Below are 15,262 nucleotides of genomic sequence, written 5' to 3'. Positions count from 1 at the left end.
ATGTAATTTTAGGAGGACTGTGGACTATATTTTAGGCTGAGGAGACAACTACGAGCTGTCTTGATGTCTCCAAAGCCCATCTGAGTTGATAAAATATTCAGTCTATTTTCATTTAGTCGTTCTGCTTTTTAGCCTCAGATACTTGCTTTGGGGGCACCCTGAGTCCCTTCCCTAGGGGCCCCCAATAGTGATAGAGGCCTAACACTTCAGTGACTGTAGAGAAGTTGAGGCTGAAGTGAGAAGGGCAAGGCCTGGCAGGCCTGGAAAGTTGGATGGAGGAGGTAGAGGTTCAATTTAAGGAACCTAAAGGGAAGATTGAAGGTGGCTAGAGGAGAAATAAGGAGCAGAAGCAATGGGAATGGAGAGGTCTTAGAGGAGGGAGATTTAAGTTTCCCAAAGAGACCAATGAGGTTCCCAGTTATCCTCAGCAAAATTATGCCAATGAGAAGGAGACGGACAGAGTTGGTGGAACATACAGTCAGGAGGGGTTCAATAAGGGAGTTTCAGTAGACTGAGATGTTTCCCTGGAAGGAGCTCAATCAAATAGAACAAAAAAAGCCTCACAAAGAGCTAGAAAAAATTTTCTGTCTCAGAAATTAGAGAGTGAATCCCTACTTAAAAAGCCAGGAGGAAGTACTTTCAGCTCAGGAGTCAAGAAATAATCCCCACTAGAGACAGAAAGCTGTTCTCTGTTTGGCTGGGACTAACCCAGTTTCTACAGCATACTCAGAATCCTAGGAATAAAAATCTCTCCTTACCAGCTTCCACAGATAATTGTTCAGAACAATGAATGGTTCAGGAGTCTGACTGACCAAAGGATTTGTGATCAATCAGTAAAAAGTGAAGACAAAGGCTTCATAGGTGCACACGTGTAAGGTACTAAGTGAGAGGTCCAGGGGTCCAATGATATAGCTGATCCTGTTTAAATCACAGCACATAACTGCTAAAGGAAACAATAATTCATTCACTTAAAAAATGGTAAAGCAGACTTTATTCAGGACCATCACAATAGTTACAGGGACCACCGCAAAGGATTTTTACAGTGGGGGAAAGAAATTGGGCTCCATCCCAAATATAATAAGGAAAAGTGGGAATTTATAGTCAAGAAGCAGAGTGGTGGGTAGCAGTTAGTTGATAAAAAATTCCTAAGGGGAAACCTCAGGGTTAATAGGAATTTTGAGCAAACTGACCTAACAGAATTCTTGCTAAAGGCAGGCTAGGGTGATCAGACATCCACCTGGGAGATGGTGGAAGATGAGGAACCCAATCAAATGTCAAGCGATCGGAGTAGAGGATTCCAGTTAAACTGACTTAGTAGAATTCTTGCTAAAATTGGACAATGCAGAGATAAACACAGAAGCTCAAAAGTCTGAGTCTAGGTGAGTAGAGTGTTCACTGGAGGCTGATAAGAGTTTGTCAGCACTTATCTTTGAAACAACAAATTATGACATTTTGCTTTCAGTCCAAATCTTCTACAAACTTTTTTTTTTACTGTTATTGTTACTGCTATTTTATTATTTTAAAATATATTGTTATTATTTTTATACTATTACAATTCTAGTTCTACTTTATATATTATTCAGAATGTCTACACATTTTATCCTCTATTCTCTCACACATAAAATAAGGGTGGTAGCATCATTTATTCAAAACCAAAAGGGAATATTAAAGATCCAGAAGTTACCCATCTCCTGTCACATTTCTAGAATTGTTTAAGGTAGAGAATGTGCATCTTTACAGATAACTCAGCAAATTTTAATTTGCAGAACTAAATTAGATAAGTAGAATGAAGTGCAGAGGAAAGGTTGCCTAGGAAAATTCCTTAAGGCACCAAAACTTGAGTAATCCCATGGCAGCTGTTTTTGGGTATATCTAGCGCCACTCTCTACTTACTTGATACTGTCACTTTCCGTGTGGCCCTCAAATTGAATGTCACATTCACAGGCTTTCACATTGTTGTCTATTTTAGGTTTGAGTTAGTCATTCTGTGACATTCTAACACAGCAGAACAAAACTTTCTAATGTATCTGTAGTAGTTAACCAAGGAATGAAATGAAGGTTTAACCAAAACAGAGAAGAATGTATATTCATACAGACAGATGGACTATATGTATATTTGTGTAGAAACCAGTTAAGCTCAGAAATTCTGAGTCTGTTTCAAATCCTTGAAAGCTTTTCTTAGAGCTATAATTACTTTCATTGTGGCCCTTGTTGGCTTTCTTCATTTTGAATTGTGCATTGCAGGCACTTCTAATTTCTGTATGCATCCCTGCAGTTCCATTTAGCAGTTAAAGTGTAGCTTTCCTTATAGATGGGTGGCTACTATTGCCTTTGAAATTGCTTAACTTTCCAAATAGAGATGAATTCCTGAAATAACTTATGGTCTCCTAAAAGCATGTGTTTTGTATGTAAATTGCTAATAGAAAGTACTAAAACACTGGCCAGAGCAGAGCACTTGCCTTGATTTCACTGACGTCAGAATATAAGGCAAAAGATACTGTAGCACAACCTTTATTTCAGCATCTTAACTAGCTTGAAGGAAATAAGTTCATTATCATTGTGCCTCCTACAAAGTAAAAAAAAAAAAAAAAAACAGGAGCACAGTAAGAGTCTCTTTTATAATATTGCATAATAACCATCATTTTTCCATCATGACTTTTTAAAAAGAATAGTTTCGGTTTTTATAAGGAATGGAATGCCATGTGGCTCTATTATTAGGTTTTTCTTCTCCCACTGCATGAAAATAATTTTTTTTTTAATCCAGCCATTTGCAGTGCTTCTGCGAAAGCACTTTAGAAATACAGGTTGGCAAAGTCAGTGATTAGAACTGGAGTCTCTGACCTTATAGTATGCATCTATTTCAGATTAGGATTGAGAAAAAGGGAGTTGTCAGGGTCACCATGCAGCTCTTTCTTTCCTTCTCGGGTTTCTGGGTTAAAGAATCTTGTAGAGTGAATTTTTTTCTTATTCCCTGTTTGTGTAAGGAGAAAGAGAGGAAAATAGGAGAGGTATTTTTTAGAAAGAATGGAATGTCTCCTCTTTTATAATTCTACCATGTTTAAATGTTTTCGTTGGTCTAGAGGTTATATATGCTGTACATTTTACCCCTACGATTTAGCATTGTGTGTAGCAAGTTCCCCGTAAATACTGCTGAGTGATGAAGAAATGAATAGCAATCATCACAGATTCTGTCTGTAAAGACCAACTTAATTTTAAGAATCCTACCGGTCTCATCTTTAGATTTACTTCCTTCTCTAAAATTTCAGCTAAAACAAACTACTTGGACTTCCTCAATTACCATCTCATTGTTTACTGCTCCTGTCTTTTCTTCTTTTCCTTATATTGCTCTTCCTTCCAGGCTCTATAAATCCTACCTTTCCTTCAAGCCCCAGCTTGAAAATTCCACTTTTCCATCAAAGTGTATAGCCAGACCACCTTGACGTTCCTCTTCTTAGCTGCTCAGAGAAGCCAAAGTCTGGGAGAAGTCAGTTTTGGCTGGGGAGGCTCTTGATGGCATAATGAGGGTTCTCTGCATATTTCATTTGGGGTTGCACTGCAGGACACAATGATACAGAATGAGAATATTTCTTCCTGAGGTAGGATCTTTATCAAGATTTTTAAAAAGTTTTTAATTTTTACATTTCAATAGGTTTTTGGAGAATAGGTGGTGTTTATTTACATGAATAAGTTCTTTAGTGGTGATTTCTGAGATTTTGGTGCACCCATCACCCGAACACTGTACCCAACCCTTTTCCCCAAGCCCCGAAAGTCCAAAGTATCATTCTTATGCCTTGGGGTCCTCACAGCTTAGCTCCCACATATGAGTGAGAACATACAGTGTTTGGTTTTCCATTCCTGAGTTACTTCAGTTAGAATGACAGTCTCTAATTTCATCCAGGCCACTGTGAATGCCATTATTTCATTCCTTTCTATGGCTGACTAGCATTCAATGGTGTGAGTATATATATATACACATGTGGTGTGTGTGTGTGTGTGTGTGTGTATATATATATATATATATATACATCACATTTTCTTTATTCACTTGTTAATTGATGGGCATTTGGGCTGGTTTCATATTTTTGCAATTGCAATTTATTTTTGAGGTTCATTCATGTGGCAGTGAAGTTAATTTTAATTGCTGAGTAGTACTCTATGGAATGGATAAACCACATTTTGTTTGTCCACTCACCAGTTGATGAATGATTATATTATTTCCAGTATTGGGCTATTAATTCTGCAATAAACATTTGTGTATATTATTTTTGTGGACATATGTTTTCACTTCTTTTGGGTATATACCTAGGCTTGGAATTGCTAGGTTGTATGGGGATCGCTTCAGAGTCTGTCTGCCATATCACCAAACTGTTTTCCAATGTGTTGTAACATTTGACATTACTACAAACAAAACATGAGGGTCCCAATTTCTCCTCATTCTCAATAACATCTTTTATAGGATATTTTTTTGAATAAAGCCATTCTAGTGGGTATAAAGTGGTATCTCATTTTACTTTAATTTGCATTTCCTTAATAACTTGTATTGTTGGCCATCTTTCATGCACTTATTAGCCATGAGGATATCTTCATTAGTGAAATATCTGTTCAAGTCTTGTCTCATTTTTTCAATTGGGTTGCTTGTCTCTTAATTATTTAGTTGTAAGTGTTCTTTGCATATTCTGGATACAAGTTCTTTAATACATATGTAATTTGCAAATATTTTTTCCAGTTCTGGGTTTATTCGTTTTCCTAGTAATATATTTTGAAGTCCAAAAGTTTTCAATTTTGATGAAATTCATTTATCTGTATTCTCTTGTATAAATCATGCTCTGTTGTCACATTTAGCTCTTTGCCTAATACAAGTTCTCCATGATTTTCCCTGATGCTTTCTTATAATAGTTTGATAGTTTTAGCTCTTACATTTAGGTTTATAAGTCATTTTGAGTTATGTTGTGTATGGGGCAAACTAAGGGTCTAAATTCATCCATAATAGTAATAATTTGTGCCTTCTCTCTTTTTCTTGGTCAGTCTTTGTTAATTTTGTTCTCTTTTATTGACTTCACAATCAATAAAACCAACATTCTTTGGAAAAGAAATCTAATGTTTTCTTGTATCTATTTAATCTACTTGGTCTCTAACCTTTATTGCTTCCCTTTTCGGTTTGCTTTGTGTTTTGTTTTATTCTTTTTGTAGTTTCTAATGGTGGAATCTTAGGTTATTGACTTCTGATTGTTCTACTTTTCTAAGGTAGGGTTTTAAAGCCATAGACTTCTCACTGAGCATTGCTGTGTTGTGTCCTGCAAATTTTTATCTGTTGTTTTCATTTTTATTTAATTAACAATTGTGTTACTTGTAATTTCTTCTTCAGCCTATGTGTTATTTAGAATTATATTATTTAATTTGTAAATATTTGGAACTTTCCTCATTTTTTCCTATTGTTTTATTATAATTTAATTCTGTTGTGATTGGAGAATTTACACTGTAAACCATTTTGCATTGGGACTTGTATTATGGACTAGCATGTAGTTTATCCTGGAGAAAATTTTATATTCACTTGAAAAGACTGTGTTTTTGCTCTTATTTGTGAAGTATTCTATAGATTTCAGTCAGGTCAAGTTGGCTGATGGTGTTAATTAAGCTTTCTTTATTCTTGTTGATTTTCTATTTTGTTGTTATATCAATTATTGAAACTAAGGTATTAATGTCTTCAGCTGTTACTGTTGAATTACCGTTTTTTTTTCTCTCAATTATGGCATTTTTGTTTAATGTATTTTGGGCTTCCTTTATAGATACATATGTGGTAATATTATTATATTTCCCCAATTAAATAATGCTTTATCAGTATGGAATGTTCCTCTTTGTCTCTAGTAATTTTTTGAAATTGAAAGGTTATTTCATCTGATATTAGTATAGCCATTCCAATTTTTTCATGGTTATAGTTTGTGGAGTATAACTCTTCCCATCCTTTTGCTTTCAATCTATTTCATAAGAGGCATTGTAATTTAATAATAAAAATACTCAATAAACTAGGAATAGAAGAGAACTTCCTCAACCAGCTACAGAATATCTACAAAATCCCCCACAGCTAACGTCATACTTAATAATGGAACAGTGGATGCTTTCTTTCCCCTAAGACCAGCAAAAATATTGGCCACTCTCACCACTTCTATTCAGTATTGTGCTGGAGGGTCTAGACAGGGCAATTAGGTAAGAAAAAAATTTAAAAACACATTGAGACTGGAAAGAAAGAAGTAAAACTATCTCTATTTGCAGATGATATTATCTTATGTGTAGAAAATCCTAAGGAATTTACTTAAAAACTATTAAACTAATAAGTTTAGCAAGCTTGAAGGATATAAGATGAATGTACAAAAATCTGTTGCATTTTTGTATAGTTATAAGAAGATTCCAAAAATGAAGTTAAGAAAGCAATTCCATTTGCAATAATATGAAGAAATAAAATAGGAATGCATTTAGCAAAAGAAGCTCAAAACTTTTAATAACTATAAAATGTTGCTGAAGAAAATTAAAGAAGATTAAAATAATTGGAAAAACATCCCATGTTCATGGATCTTAACACTTAATATTGTTAGAATAACTGTACTTTCCAAATTGAACTACAGGTTCAATGAAATCCCTATCAGAATCTCAGCTGACTTTCTTGTAAGTCATCATTGCCCAGATGATTTAAAAAATTCATACGGAATTGCCATGGACCCAAAATACCCAGAATAATTTTGGCAAAAGAAAACAAAATTGGGGCATTCACACTTCCTGATTTCTTTTTTTTTTTTTTTTTTTTTTGAGACGGAGTCTCGCTCTGTCACCCAGGCTGGAGTGCAGTGGCGCAATCTCGGCTCACTGCAAGCTCCGCCTCCCGGGTTCACGCCATTCTCCTGCCTCAGCCTCTCCGAGTAGCTGGGACTACAGGCGCCCGCCACCACGCCCGGCTAATTTTTTGTATTTTTAGTAGAGACGGGGTTTCACCGTGGTCTCGATCTCCTGACCTCGTGATCCGCCCGCCTCGGCCTCCCAAAGTGCTGGGATTACAAGCGTGAGCCACCGCGCCCGGCTCCTGATTTCAAAACTTACCACAGAGCCAAAGTAATGAAGATATTGTAGTACTGGCATAAGCATATAGATCAGTGGAATAGAATTGAGAGTCCAGAAATAAACCTGCACATCTGTGGTCAACTGTTTTCCAACAAGGTTGCTAAGACTATCCAACAGAAAAAAAAAACAGTTATTTTTCAAAAAATAGTGCTGGGACAGTTGGATATCTATATACACAAATATAAAGTCAGGCATATACAAAATTATGACCATATACATATACAAAAATTAACTCAAAATGAATCAAAGACCTAAACATATCAGTTAAAACTATATAACTTAAAGAAAAAACCTTAGGGTTAAATATTCATGACAAAGAACTTGACAATGGCTTCTTAGATGTGAAACCAAAAGCATGAAAAACAAAAGAAAAAATAGATATATTAGACTTCACCAAAATCTAAAATTTTTGCATAAAAACACTAAGAACATAAAAAGACAACCCCCAAAAAGACAATAATTGCAAATCACATATATAATAAAGTATTTATTCTAGACTATAAAAATAACTCATACAACTATTAATAAATAAAACCCCAATTAAAAATGGGCAAAGTATCTGATTAGGCATTTTACAAATGAAAATATACAAATGGGCAATATGCACATGAAAAGATGGTTGACATCCTTAACCATAGGGGAAGAGCAAGTCAAAACCACAATGATATACCACTTCACACACATTAGGATGACTGGAATTAACAAGTCAGATAATAGCAAGTGTGGGTGAACATCAGGAGAAATCAGAATCTTCATACACTGCTGATGGTAATGCAAAGTGGTACCACCACTTTGGAAAACAGTCTGGCAGTACCATAAACAACTAAACATAGAAGTTATAGCAATTACACTCCTAGATATATACCTGAGAGAAATATTGACATATATGCACACACAAACTTATACACGAATATTTATAGCAGTATTATTCATAATAGCCAAAAGATAGAAACAACTCAAATGCAGATCAACTGATCAATGATTAAATGTAATGCAGGATGTCCATACAAGTGAAGATTGACCATAAAAGGAATGAAGAAGTACGTGGTACAACATCTGTACTTTCTTCCAAGATAAACATGGATGAACCTGAAAATATTAAGTGAAATAAACCAGTTAAAAAAAACTTAGATGTTATATAATTTCATTTATATGAAATGTCTAGAATAGTCAAATTTATAGAGATAGAAAGTAGATTAAAATGCTTAGGACTGGGGGGTGGGTAGTCTGGGGGATAGGAGGTGATACCTAAAGGGTACAACATTTCTTTTTGAGGTGATGAAATGACTCTAAAATCGACATTGAGGTGATGATTGCACATGTTTGTGACTATACAGAAAAAAAACACTGAATTGTACATTTAAATAGGTGACTTATACATTATTTGCACTATATCTCAATAAGGCTGTTAAAAAGTTCTTTATACATGGTTGAAAAAATTTCCTTGAATATATTTATAATAGCTACTTTAAAGTTTTTATTTGCTAAATCTGACATCTGTACCCTACCCACCAAAGATAGTGTCTATTGGCTATTATTTTCCTGAGTATCAGTGACACTTTCCACCTTTTTGCATGTCTCACATAATTTTTGTTGAAAAATGATCTTAAATAATATAGGAATTCTGGATTCTAATTTTTAAATTTTTTTTTAGTTGCTTACTTGAACAAAATCTGTATTGTCTGTTTCCCCCCACCCCCACCAGTATGCATTCACTAATGTTTCTGCTCAAAAATTTTTTTTGTTCTTTTTTGTAAATCCAGATTCCAAATGGTCACTCCTGTGTGAACTCAGCCAACAATTGAATAGAAATCGTACTGAAACATTTAGATCAAGTGAGCCTTCCATCCTCCATATGAAATCTGTGTGTGGATTGGAGAATAAATGCACATTTCAGGCTACTACTTTCTGTTGGTTCCCCTTGAATTTCCCTGCATGTGCACATGGTATTCAGCCAGGGATAAGTGATGGCTAGGGCACTTTCTTACCTCTTCGCTGCATGCACAGAGCCTTGCAAATGAACTCTGCCTTCTAAACCTGGGAATGCTTATCAAAACTCCCTATGTGTATCCCATCACTTAGCTCTTCCTGTTAAATATCCAGCCACTCTGTCATTCCATTGCTTCCCCCAATCAGAACTGCAACCTCAAGTTAGCCATGCAGTTGGCCTTTCCTGTTTGTTACTGAGATTGCTACTGTTTATGACCACGTGCCTGAGTGTTTTTCTACTTTCTGCACCAAATCTAGTGTAAAGCAGGGTTGCTGCCAGCTCTCTTGACTTGCCCTGCCATTGTAGAACTACGGTGGTGACAAATTTAGTCACCAATTTGGCAGTGTCAGCGGAGAAGCTTCCTCCAAGAAAGCTATAGACTGTCACTGTTTTTTGCCGAAGGTTTAGTAGTTTTTCTTGAATAAGTGCTTCTAGATTTTTCCAAGGCTTTGATTGATTTCCGAAGTCTTGAAATGGTTGTTTGCAAATTTTTTTTTTTCAGTTGTATTGTTGCTTTTTGGAGAAAGGATTGGCAAGTTCTTTCCTTTATGCTAATCACATTTGGTTTCTTTAGTCTTGTAGAGAATGGCTATACAAAAAGTTTATTTAGTTTGAGTGTCAACTGTTAGCAGCCCAGAGAACAGACAGAAGTTTGGAATTTCATCCTTCCTTTTTTCCCTGCCAACCAGTCTCTAGAAATGGAAGGAGGCAAATACTCAGATAAGGTATCCCACGCTTATGTATTATTTGTTTCTTACACTGTTCTGTAAGTTCCACTTTCTCCACTAGGATTTTGAAGTCAATTTCTGGAATAAAATCCTCACTAGAGACATCTTCTTTACAGCTATAAGTAGCAGACAAATTTCAGAATTTCATCATATGCTTTTTGGATTAGCTATTTACACAAGCATTCATGGGGTGGCTGAAGTACATTTAATCTAAATGTCATGTAGCAATCAACAGTTTTACTGCCTAAATAATTCTTTTATAGCTCTTTTCTTATTCTTCTCCAATGGCACTTTTAACTTTGTATCTTATCTTAATGTTAACTATGTGTCTATCTTTTCAGGTTTTGAGCCCCTTGAGGCTCTGTGTCTTACTGCCCCTGCATCCCTTGCATAGTTCCTTGAATCTAACAAGATGCTCAATAAATATCTATTGGAAATATGAAAAACATCAGTTAGTAATTCAGTATTGTCTTTATCACAAGTTAATTTCTGTCACTTTCTTTGTTCTCTGTCAGCTAGAATATTATTAGCAAACAGTTTGGCATTATTTAGCAACACAACAAATAATGGCATTTTTATTCTCAAGGAAATGCACTTGTTTTCTAAACGTGGTTGCCATAGCAGTATGGCACAGATATTTATTAAGATGTCCATTTTCCAGAAAAATTTAACCTATCCAGTTTCTGTTGGTCAACTTCATGTCAAGAAAATGAAAATCTTTTTATTTTTCCTGAAAGTGATGATGAAATAAGCTAAGCACAAACAAAAAGTTACAAAGGATGATGTTAGTCCCATAACAAGGACTCATAGATACCGTTTTGCTTTCCTCTCTTATTTTTATTTCAGAGTGTGATCTACTTTACAATTTAAAGGATAATTAATTGAATATGGAAGGCAACTGGAATCTTATATTTCATAGCAAATTATGCTAAATATGAACTATAGATTTGAGAAACTGCATGACACATGCAAGTTGAGCCTGCAGATTTCAAAATCTTTTTTTAAGAGACGATACCAGTGTTGGTACAAAATGGCAACATTTTAAATAACAAATTCCAGTAGCAATGCCTTCTGTTACTTCTCTTGGAAAAAATGAGGAGGACTGCAAATTTTGGGAGGATCTGTGTAATAAGAATAGTAGTTCTATATGCTATTTTTCAATGCAAAATAAATTGACAATAAAATCACAGCCATATTTTTCTATTTTTACAAAAGGGATTTTAGATTAGATACAATTAGGTTGGCAAAAAAAAGATTGTAAATTAAATCTAAATGTTTGTTTTCATAGAAAGCTTGTTTTGAAGTGTAAGAGATTGTTCTGACATTGTAATGTCTGAAATTTGTGAGCTAAGGAACTTTTATTAAGTTGTTTTACTTCTTTTAGCCTCAGTTTCTGTATAAACTAAGAATAGTAATACTATAATATTTGAACCAATGTCTCCTCTTTTAGCAGGCATGGACTTTTGGGGATGCCCAAATAATTTGGGGCCTTCCCTTAAATTTTCTCTTTAGCTCACTGAGTTTATATAATATTCCTCCATTTATTTGTCAATAACCTCACCTTCAACATCTAGTTCTCTTTAGACTAATACTGGCAGTGAGCATTAAGTGATGTTATTGAAAAAAGGAAGTATTGGACAAGCTTCAAAACCCTATTATTACTTTCTGTGCTAATTGCTCCTTGTTTCCATGTATTGCAAAGTATGAATATAAAAAAAGCTGTTTACTTGAGATGTTCATGGAGAACAGACAAAAGCTTTGGAATTTCAACCATTCCGTTTTCCCTGTTCCACTAGTCTCTAGAAGGCAATATAGAGATAAGGTATTCCATACTTATGTATTATCTTTTCCCTACTCCAGTCTTACACTCATCCAGAACTAGAAGCAGCTACAGTTTAGCTTTTTTAGAATAATTTTTACTCTGCTATGTAGCAAGATGCCTTAAAACTCTGAATGATCGGTTAGAACATAAATGTCTTCATTGGAATCTGTCTTTTAATTTTATGCAATTAGATCTCAAATTAGAATGAAATTAGAAATTAGATCTTAAATTAGATCTAATTAGATTAGAAAAATTAGATAATAAGGTCAATAAAGCTTTCAAATGGCACGAGTTTGCTTTTATTGTGTAACAAATCAGCCCAAAATGTAGTTGCTTCGAAAGTACAATCATTCATGAAATTGTGATTCCCAATTAGCAGTGTAGAGCCAAACTAGCTTCACTCCCCCTCACAGAAAATCAAAAACAAATACACAGTGCTGAGATTTTCGTCAGCAACAACCTGGAACTCAAATATAAGGATGAGAAAATTCCCAGGGCCACAGAGAAGCAGAAAAACTGTGAGTAGACAGTAAAAGAATTGGACCTCCATGTCCATGATGCCCCTCCCCCTCATTCAACCTGGCACCAAGTATGTGAAAATTTTTTCCCCACTTCATGGTTCCTACACTGGAAAAAGTGAACTTGAGGTGGTCAACCAGCTTCCCCATCTTCGTCCTTTCCCTGGCAGACCTGTCCTCATCTTTTCCCACAGGAAGCATTGTGACTGCCTAAAGAAGGAAGTACCCATAACGATAGCCATAGACAAAAGAGGAAGGCAGGACTTCCATTCTCAGCCTTGGAAATTTTATTTTATTTTATTTTATTTTATTATTTTTTATTTTGGAGATGGAGTCTTGCTCTGTTGCCCAGGTTGGAGTGCAGTGGCACGATCTCGGCTCACTGCAAGCTCCGCCTCCCAGGTTCACGCCATTCTCCTGCCTCAGCCTCCTGAGTAGCTGGGACTACAGGCGTCCACTGCCACGCCAGGCTAATTTTTTGTATTTTTAGTAGAGACGGGGTTTCACCATGTTAGCCAGGATGGTCTCGATCTCCTGACCTCATGATCCGCCCGCCTCGGCCTCCCAAAGTACTGGGATTACAGGCGTGAGCCACTGTGCCCAGCCAAAATTCTTTTCTGTAACTCAGCCAAAGGAGGTACCTAATTGGAGTGGCTGTTCAGCAACACCATGCTGTAGCAAGTCCATTCTGCAGGTCCTCTGAACACAAACCCTTATCCAGACTTTCCACATTGCTAGTCCTTTGGGACTTCCCCCATTTGGGACAGGCAGCACTCTAACCGTTTACTAGAGTTGAGGTGAACCTGGGCTTAAGATACCACCTACAGCCAAAAAGGAGGCAGCAACCTAATGACCAAGATTTGCTTAAGTAAGTATATTCAATAAAAACCAAAATAAGCCAGAGAAAACTGGAAAAACAATCATTCAATAAAAAGATACAGATGTAGATGCACAAGAAACAACAGCATTAGGGAACTATAACCTCCCCAAAAGGATAAAGCAAAAATCCAGTGACTGATTTTAATGAGATGACAATTTGTGAGCTTTCTGACCAAGAGTTCAAGATAACAGTTTTAAGGAAATTCAGTGATCTCCAAGATAACACAGAAAAGCAATTTAGAAATTTATCAAAGAGATTGAAATCATAAAAAACAAATTTAACAGAAATCTTGGAACTGAGAAATATATTTGCTGAACAGAGGAACTCTTTGGAGGGTCTCAGCAGCAGAATGAACCAAGTAGAAGATGGAATCAGTGGACTTGAAGATCAGCTATTTGAAAATACAAAGCCAGAGGAACAATCTCTCATACTTCAAAACAAGCTCTCTAAGAAAACAGACATTTAGATTTAATTTACAATCTTTTTTTGCCAGCCTAATTAATTGTATCTAATCTAAAATCCCTTTTGTAAAAATAGAAAAATGTGGCTGTGATTTTATTGTCAATTTGTTTTGCATTGAAAAATAGCATAGATAACTAATATTCTTATTACGTAAATCCTCCAAAAATTTGCAATCCTCTTCATTTTTTTTCCGAGAGAAGTAACAGAAGGCATTGCTACTGGAATTTGTTATTAAAAATGTCACCATTTTGTACCAATGCTGGTATCGTCTCTTAAAAAAAAGAGAAAATCTATGGGATATGGCAAAAGCAGCACTAAGAAGGAAGTTTATAGCAATAAACACCCCTCAAAAAAGTAGAAACACTGCAAGCAAACAACCTAACAATGAATCTCAAAAAAGTAGAAAAGCAAGAACAAACCAAACCCCAAACTAGTAGGAGGGAAAAAATAATAAAGATCAGACAAAAAATGAATAAAATTGAGAATAAAAACACAATACAGAACATAAAATGGAAAGTTGGTTTTTTGAAAAGATAGATAAAATTGACAAACCTTTAGATAGACTAAGAAAAAAAACAGAGAAGACCCAAATGAATAAAATCAGAAAAAAGGAGCTGTAACAACTGAGACCTCAGAAATATAAAGACTCATTAAAGACTATTATGAACAACTATATGCCAACAAACCGGAAAACATATGAGGAATGAATAAATTCCTGGACACATATAACTTACCAAGAAATGAATCATGAAGACATAGAAAACCTCAACAAACTAATGATGAGTAATGAGATAGAAGCTGTAATAAAGTCTCCTGTTAAAAAAAGAAGCCCAGGACCTGATGCATTCGCTGCTCAACACAATCACAAAATATTTTTCTGGTCAGATTTTGCCAAGTAAGTCACCATCAAAGCTTTGCCTTCTAATAATTTCTCACAATACTACCAAACTTTTCATTCCTTAACAAATTGAAAGTGTGCAGAATTTGAAAAAATGGGCTTCATATGCCTTGGAAGAAACTTATTCCCAGGGATAATTGTAGTTAATGATTTACAATCAAGCATTTTAGGACATTATCTCTAAAGATCACATCTATATTCATTAATAAAATGTCTACACTGATGCTTCTGGAAAAAGTTGTTTGTTTCCCTTATGTCCGAGGTCTGAAACTGCCATTCTAATTTGGTTTTAGAAATTGGTTGGACTGTTAAATTTCTGGTGAAAAAGGAATATAAACTACCAGAAATTAACAAGTGGAATGTACTCTTTCCTGAACAAAGAGACTTCCCAGAGCCTCTGGCTTTATATTATTGACACTTTGCTTCAGCTCCTGCATATGACCTGGGAAATGGCTCAAGCACAGTAACATGCTTTTTAAAAATTATGCCCCCTTTGTATTCATTATATTCGTGCAGGCTCTTAGCATACAAATTCATATAGCAAGCTATCTTGGCCCGAGGAACCAAAACAATATCCAACAGTTTCTGAATTTTAACTAAGGTGTCCTGTGGTCGGGCCACATTTAGTTGTTAAGAGAAGTTACAAAAACAGTCAAAGTTTTGTTTTTGGACTTTTGCTATTGTCATCACTGTTTGTTATTCTGTGCAAGATTAATACATTTGAATTTGACCAGCCACTGCTCTTCTCCAATGGAAACTTTTAAATTTACAAGCTAAAGAAGTACATTTCTGCAAATACCCTAAAAAAATAGTATCTTGAAACCTAATCCCTATTTTCATAAATTGTGGAGTTT

The sequence above is a fragment of the Symphalangus syndactylus genome, chromosome 18 (assembly GCF_028878055.3).
Source record: "Symphalangus syndactylus isolate Jambi chromosome 18, NHGRI_mSymSyn1-v2.1_pri, whole genome shotgun sequence".
Lineage (NCBI taxonomy): Eukaryota > Metazoa > Chordata > Mammalia > Primates > Hylobatidae > Symphalangus > Symphalangus syndactylus.
This window is presented reverse-complemented; position numbering follows the sequence as displayed.